Here is an 8,802-nt window from a genome sequence, read left to right as displayed (position 1 = left end):
CCTAATAAATAGATTGGATGTCAAATAAATAGTACAGTGGGCCTTAGGAGGATTTTAATGATGGATATCCAATCACTATTGTTTTCATGTGGTGTGGTCCACCTGAGATTTATGTACCTCTCATTTTTGGAATAAATTCCTAAAATGAACTTTAAAATTGGATGAACATAATGGATGAAATACATACATCATGGTGGGGCCCACAGAGCACCGACCACCAGCCACATGGTTGGTGTCAGGGGGAGTAGCCAGACTAGCTACTGAAGTGACGTCAGCAAGTTTCATGGGCCCCACCATGATGTATGTTTTGTATCCACACCTTCCATCCATTTGGAGAGATCATTTTAGGGCAATATCCAAAGAACGAGTTAAATCCAAAGCTCCAGTGGACCCCAGCACAGAAAACAGTGGGACAGTGATGCCCACCATTAAAAACTTCCAAAGGCCACAAAAGTTTTAGATTTTTCCTCATTCTTTGGTTCATACCCTAAAATGATATCTAAAAATGTAAGGACGGTGTAGATATAACACATACATCATAGTGGGGCCCACAGAACTTGGTGACGTTAGTATCTAATCCATGTCCAGAGACGCCCTAATCCGCGGGCTCTCTCTCGCGGCTCTCTCTCTCTCTCTCTCTCTCTCTCTCCTCTCTATCTAATCCGCGTCCAGAGACACCCTAATCCGCAGGCTATCTCTCACGGCCTCCTCTCTCTCTCTGTCTCTCTCCTCTCTATCTAATCCGCGTCCAGAGACACCCTAATCTGCAGGCTGTCTCTCACGGCCTCCTCTCTCTCTCTGTCTCTCTCTCACCCTCTCCCTCCTCTCTCTTCCTCTCTCCACCACAGATCTACTGTTGCCGAACGCCCTACCCACGCACACCCTCTCTCTCTCTCTGAAGCTCGGTTGAAGGCTAGCTCATTCATGACAGCGAGGTATCTCTCTATCTCTCTCTCTCTCTCTCTCTCAATCTTTGTCAATCTCAATACCGATTTAGGGATTTGGGGATTTAGCAATATGTGGATTCCTGATTCGATGTAAACCCTCATTTAGGGATTTGGGGATTTTAGGGCTTACAGATTTGAATGTGGACCCCGAATTGGGGATTGAAACCCCGTGTATGCTATGCAAGCATGTGGTCAATGTAGTATATGATTCTTCATGGATTGATGTCCTGTGTACCATGGATGTGTAGGCAACATGGTTTTGGATTGTAGTTTTGGAGATTGACTCTCACAGGAACTGGAACTTGTACAACTCGCCCCCGACTCAGTATCATTTTAGGGTGTAACTTGCCCATTGACTCATTTTGTTCTCCCCCGATACTGAGTCGATTTATTTTCAGATGATATTTAAAACCATGGTTCACAATGTTTCAGGTGATATTTTGTTTTATGCAAGCTAGATCTGTTTCTGCTATTTCTACTGTAGTTGTGTATGTGTTGAATCGGTTTGGTTGTATATTCTCTCTATTTTCTTATAAAAGTTTTTCATCACCATTCATTAAAAAAAATGGACTATTTTGAGAAATATTGGAAGAAGTGGCAAACCAACACTTTTTTCTTATTTTTCATCTCCTTTTGTTGTATTCAAAGTATCTGACTCAAATATACCAAATCACACTTGATTTGTGTTCCATTAGGGCCTACTCAGTTGGCTTGCAACAGGTAAAGCTGACAAACAAGATTCTTATCAAAGAATAAGAATGATCTAATACACCACTGAAGAAGAAAAAAAGAAAAGAAAAAAGAATGATCTACTACACCATTGAATGCATGCTAAGAAAGGATAGATTCTGATGTTACAGTATTTCACATTTCCCAAATATTTTTCAGGATGTTTTGGGCCAAAATTAAAAAGAAAAAAGAAAAAAAAAGAAGAAGAAGAAGACCAGTACAGGCCCATATCGTTGAATACAATCTGATATTCCCCATATTGTATCACTTTTGCGCCAAACCATTATGGCTCCCGATACCATTATTCAAAATCTTGGTTGAGAGATGGTGGCAAAATACACATTTGATACTGTTTATATGCATTAATGGAAACTGGATTAGTTATAGATTAAACCAGTTCTGACCAATAGGGCAGGAGTAAGGATTGGGTCCCCCTAAGTATTAGGGGTTCAGTGGGAGGGATCATCATAATATGGTATTCTTTCAATGTGAGCAAAATCTTTGTTAGGTTTTCATATGAGAAACAAGGAGTTTGATTGCTCCTTGAGTACTTGTATGGAAAATTTCTCGGGATAAATTAATTGAAATGAGTGGGTTGACCTACTTTTGAATAGTTCTAACACACTTAGATGAATAACCAAGATGATCCTGTTATGAGCCATCTAGATTGTTTGCTCATTATGGCATTTTGGGAACATCATTCTATGAATGTGATTCAAGTGGTGATTCTTAGACCAACTTCTAATCACATGCCAATCCTTCTCAAGTCTAAAGTATTACTTATCGATCCTAGACATTCAAATATGAGAACACTATCCAAATTAGAAAACATGCATATTGAGATCCCATCATTTGCTGAAAACATGAAAATGATGTTGTATTTTACCTCTTGTTTTTGGTTGCACTAAAATTGTAAGATTACAAAGAGTTTAGAAGATGTTGGATTTTACCCCATACAATCTTGGAGGATTAGGATTTTTTACTTATATTCTAGGGAATGCTAGGCCAGTTGCGTGGATTGGAAAGAAAAATGTACTTATGGGACTGCCGATAGGATACTTGGATAAAAGTAATTTTCACTTTCTCTTTCGTTATTTTATCTTTTTCGGCCCTAATTTCTTTGATATCTGTTTATGATGATTTGAGGAGAGGATTTCATTCTATTTTGGGAAATCTAATGTGTTTTATTTATTTTAGTTGGAAAGGTATGTTTGACATGTTCTTCTCATTGAAAAATATTAAATCTTTATGAACATTTGGTGCATAGGTGTAACGCCCTGAAATTCGGGGGTCGAGCATAACTCAGCTCCCGAGTTCCAAAACATCACTTATGCAACATATTTAATGATGGATGTATGTTGACTGTATTAGTGCATAAAACATGGAATAGATTAAGCCAAAACACAGATATGATTCAGGGACAGGTGAATAAAGCAAGCGGAAGACTTATAGTAAAATATGTGTACAAGTGTAAACCCCTAAATTACATATACAAGCCAGATCGTATGCAAGTGTTACTTAACAAAATTTAAGTATCAAGTTACATCATTTCAGTCCCCAAAAATAATCCCATAGATCCCACGCAACAGACCGAGGCTCGCTAGAACCCGTCTGAAAACTGCATATAGGAGAAGGCAGCCTCGTCGTCATCTAGCTCCCGCTCTGTCTCAGACGTCGCATCCACATCTGCAACATCAGGGCCTAAGACAGAGTCTGGTGGGTGTGTAACACCGCCCCAGAAACGTGGGAGTGAGTGATTAACTCATTGGAATAATAAGGCACTGGTTAACATGTTATCAGTTCAATCAAACAGTAATGATAAAGCAGGATAAGTAAATAAATCCTAAGTACTCTTGTTAATGCAGGTATGAATGCAATATGATGCGTGCCCTCACGCGTACACCCTCAGCGTCTTCATCTTACGTTACGCATGACATCGCCTCAAAGTGCGCCACATCTACAAAGCACATGCAAATGCGGTGCATGGATATGATTACCAAGTTGTTATTAGTCCATTTCACACAACAGGATTGGGAAGCTAAGATACCTTCCTCATATCACCATCCAAACAGTGATCCATACTAGGGTCGTCAATCCTAGATATCTCATACGATCATATAGTTGAGGTCGCAGCAAAGGGCTCGTCACCAATCAATGCACGCCTTTCATGCCTTTACTACCACAGATCGGCTCGTCACCTCCTTGCGGTATCCAGGTATGCTCGAAGTCACTACAAAGGGCTCGTCACCAATCAATGTAGGTCGACAGCACGAATATAGTGTCCCATACCACCATAATCGGCTCATGAGTTAAGTTGCTCCCTGGTCACTACGGGGAGGCTCGTCACCCCAGCGTAGGCCGACAGCTCGACCACGGTGTCCCATACCACCATGTCCGGCTCATGAGTCTTAGCGGATCAGGTACCATGGTTATTAGGATTTCACTAGTAAGTTCGGTACCCTAGATTCAAGCAGTAGCGTCCATACATGGTTAATATACAACAGATAATCGGGTTACTTGACGAACTCGACTAGCACGAGCGCACGTTGAATTAAACGACATAGAGTGCGCAAACACTCCGCGTGGCCAAACCACTGCCGACAACTCTAATACGGCTCGGGTTCGTCTAATACGTCCTACGTGGCGAAAGCAATCTCAACCACGAACATAGGGTCAATTACCGATTTCCTGGACTAAGGCATAGTCCCAAACACCTTACACTACTACAGATACTCATATGGAATGTAAAACAGTAATGGAACAGCAACTCAAATCATGGTACATACGCATCTGAAGAATATCAACTTAACATAAATGTAAGCATAGGAGATGCTTGAATTTAAATAACTTGGAATGTAACTGCATAAAGGAAATCATGCGCATCAATAGGAGTATTGAGAATCACTTCTCAACGCCCACAATTAGTGTAATCAGTTACACTTAGGTCATTCATGCATTTCTACAAACACTTAGCATACATGGAACAACATACATGACGTATGTTGGAATACATGCACTTAGACAATTCCTTTTACTAAGGAGTTGTCATACATGCATCTAGCATACATACATGACAAATAATCATGGCAAACATAAGTGCATATTTTATACGTATACGGTACTTTATAAATACACCTAGAATACGCAAATCTCAATATAGCACATGCATATCAGGAAAGCAATGTAAACACGACATTTGGCATGTGAAATCTCATCCATAACAAGAATAAACTACTAACTGGGATTGAAAGCCTTGAAAACCATAACCTATACACTCAAAGTCCGCACCTTAAGCGAAGAAAGAACCACCGAACTGATTTAGACGAGTTGTCTTCGTCAACGGTGCTAGAATACCCTAAAGTAAAGATAGAAATAAGATACAACAACTCCAAAACTAATCTAAGCTCTAACACAGGTTAGGGTTAGGTTAACTTACCCCAAAAGAACTCAGAATCGTCAAAGGAACGATTCAAAGTAAAGGTTCAAAGGTGAAGAAGAACAAGGAAGAATCAAGATGATTCACCAACCAAACTCTCTCACTAACTCTCTCTTTTCCACTCTCTTTCCAAGCTAGGGTTAGAGAAAATTCGTATGGAAATGAGAGCTAGGGTTTAAGGACTATATATAGGCCTTAAAATGATGGAAATAACCCAAGGGTCAAGGTATACTTAGGTTATAACCAAAGCACGCCTTTCTCGATCCAACGAAGCACTTCTGGTGGGCCTATAACCACGAAAGGTCGGACTTAAGCTCACTGACCATGGATCTAGGTCAGGCTGAGTTTTCATACCGACCGGCTCTTCAGATCAGCCGTGGCGGATCACACTCAATTCAACGGTCACGGAATCTCAATCAGGTCCACAAGCACTAGGATATGCCTGGGCCAACTATCCTAATCAGAGGGTGAAATTGGGTCAGAATCCAACGGTCAGAATGCTTAAAATCGTCGCGCAAGCGACACGACTCAGATTTCAATAAAAGCTTAATAAATTCCAACCGTTCTCACACTCTTCACTCCGAGCTCAACCAAATCGACCCAGAACATCACATGGACTTGATTTTCGAGGTGAAAGTCAAGACCAACTCGGTGACCGCAACAGCCTAAGATCATCGCCATCGGACTTTGGACGCGCGGTCCAGGTCCGATCCAGATCTTCCAAAAATTCCCCAGAACAACTGGATTTAGCGATGGATCCCAGATTTCAGAGTAACGTAGCGCTCACTAATCTACACGATTAGAGCCATGCAGATACAATTTAAAGTGATTGATGCGAATTTCACAAGTAATCGAGTAAAGCGCTAATTACCCCATTAGCACAAGAAAATCCAAGGTCGTTACAATAGGGATCTTGATTCTCAAGCAATGCTGGTGCACTTTCTCTTTGGCAAATAGCTAAATAATTCCATCATGAATAAAGCACGACCGCCAGAATTTTATGGTCCAATTTTATTTGATAATTACCAATATAATGCTGTAAAATGTATTTTCTATATGCAGGCACCAACAATTGTAACAATGGCATATTTGAGGATGGCTGGAAGGCTGTCAGTTCTTCCTTCGAGGAACCTTTCTTATTCAGAGAACTTTTTGTATATGCTGGACTCATTGTAAGTTTCACTCGGATAGCTCATCCTCTGACGATTATACTATAAAATTCCATGTTTCTTCTATTATGCAACTGTAACACCAATTGGCTTTTCTGCGGTCACAATTCCATTTTTTAAACCTTGTTATGTTAATTTTTTTTCCTTTAAATTAGTTAATGATTTTGCTCTCCATATTTTGTAACTCTTTTTGCAAAAAATCAGTAAAGTGATTCGGGTAATCTCTTGTTTTGGTTAATATCTATTAGATTGGCATGTTGTTTGTATGGCAAAAAATAATTTTTTAAACTAAAAAAAAATTGAAAACAAAAAAGAACGAAAGAAAAAACTGTCGAAAGAATTGCCATTGCCAGTGGATTTTGGGCTGGTGTGGAGATTCTAACTCAATTGCAGGATGTGTTGGCCAAGGAAGGTGTAGCTTGCCAAAATTGGTGCATCCAAAACCATTATAAACTGTCGATCATAGTGATGTTACTCCAAGCAGTTCACAATGGGTGTCAGTTCCACTTCTGCATTGTATCAGATTTTTCTGCACTTTCTTTTAGGAAATCAATATTACGCTTACATTTTAAAACTTGGATTGGATTTTGACCTATTTCCATTCTTAAATTGCTACCAAATGGTTCAACTGCACGTAAAAAAAAAAAAAACTTCTGATGTCTAGTTAAATAAACATATAAAATACAACTTATCATGCAACAAAAGTTCATGTAGCAGAGTGATTGAGATACTAACCTATCATGAACAAGTACTTATGTTTGGGAGATTTGCTTTACGGTTCTCATTTCCATCTGTGGCTTGGTTTTATTTTCACTTCTCATTGGTAATATGTAGGTTAGCAATAATTCTCATTTCCATCCGTGGCTTGGTTTTATTTTCAATTCTCCTTGGCAATATGCAACTAATTCCTCAACCATCTTATGGCCAACATCAATTTGAGTCAGCATAAACCTTTGGATCCTCTCTTTGAAAGGTATATTGGCTCTAATCCAACTCCCAAGCCCGCAAATAAATTCAGCCCACAAAAGTATTTCTTGCAATATTTCAAAATCTGAATGATATTTGTTACATTACTGACAGTAACATTGTTTTCTAATATGTGCCACCAAAAAATTGGATATGGGCTGCCTTGTGGTTTTATTCGTCATTGAATTATTTTTACTCCATGTTTTATATTTACTTGATATGGATTTATTGATAGTTTTCAGCAATGATTATTGTATTTTTCTCCCTACTTGAACTGTTAGGATTACCTTCACTCCAACCATCCAGCATTATAGCATGGCAATAGGGCTCAAGGCATTATATTGATTTAGCTAAGTTAACTTCAATTGTTTCTTGTATTTTAGGAAGCATTAAGGCACATACTGATTGTGTTTGCAAAGCCAAATCCTGGTATAAGATATGTACAAGGAATGAATGAAGTTTTGGCTCCACTATTCTGTCTTCCGGAATGTTCCAGATGAAGAAACTGCTGTAAGTATTTCTTTTTCTTTTTTACTTCTAATTCACTTCTAACATGCTTCACTTTCTTGCTTTTTATGTGGAAGCACTTTGTATCTGGCATGGAACTTGGCATGCCTCCTATCAAGAGATTGGTGTCAACAGTTTCCCTATAGTTGATCACTATACCACTGGTAGTGCTAGCAATGGGCTTGATTAATCATTGGGCATAAAACGCAGGTCAGTAGTTGGGATTGTGATTTCATGCTCATGCCCACACATGAACAATTATAAGTCATGTCAGGCTGTGGTAGAAACTTCTGCAAAACCTAAGCCAGGCACCCACTGCTTAACAATTGGACTCCAAAAGTTGCTCCATACCCAATCGTCTTCTAGTACAGGCCCGGGCTGTACCCTAAGTGGCTGGCCTTGAAGCCACACAAGAAAGTGGCCTATTTCCAGCCCTTGTGTCTGGAAGCTTCAATTTGCATTCTTGTCAAATGATGTTAATTGCTGATTGTCTACATTTTATTTTAGTTTTTATAATTAACACTATCTTTATTGAGAAATAAATGAAGATTACAACAAGGGCACATATTTCCCAACAACAAAGATTTATTCCTCATTCCCCAATTAACCAATGAGTTTACCTTCTGCTTAGCATCTCCGGGGAGTGTTGACACAAGAAAGGGTTACATTTTAGAATTGCTAAATCTAATTTCATTAATAATGAATGCCAAGCACCTCCATTCCAACTTATTCATGGTCTTCACCACTTGATAACATTCACCCAATTGAGTTCAGTAGAGATCCAGAATTGAAAGGACTTCTTACAATGCTTCAGGTCATAATTAAAGCTGAAATTATCCTGCTCACTTTGTTGTTATACTTAATACTGGCTATTATCTTTGGTTGGTAATCTCCATTTTCATGTGGAATGGATGTGTGATCTTTTAATTTTGTGAGGAGATGGATGAGTTAGCTGTGGCACTTGTGTCTATGTTTGCTTTCTAAAGAAGGCACAGGGAACTGTTATCCTGTTCCTGGCATATTTTCTTTCCCCCGCAGTGCAAACATA

The sequence above is a fragment of the Magnolia sinica genome, chromosome 5, assembly GCF_029962835.1.
Source record: "Magnolia sinica isolate HGM2019 chromosome 5, MsV1, whole genome shotgun sequence".
NCBI classification, from domain to species: Eukaryota; Viridiplantae; Streptophyta; class Magnoliopsida; order Magnoliales; family Magnoliaceae; genus Magnolia; species Magnolia sinica.
This window is presented reverse-complemented; position numbering follows the sequence as displayed.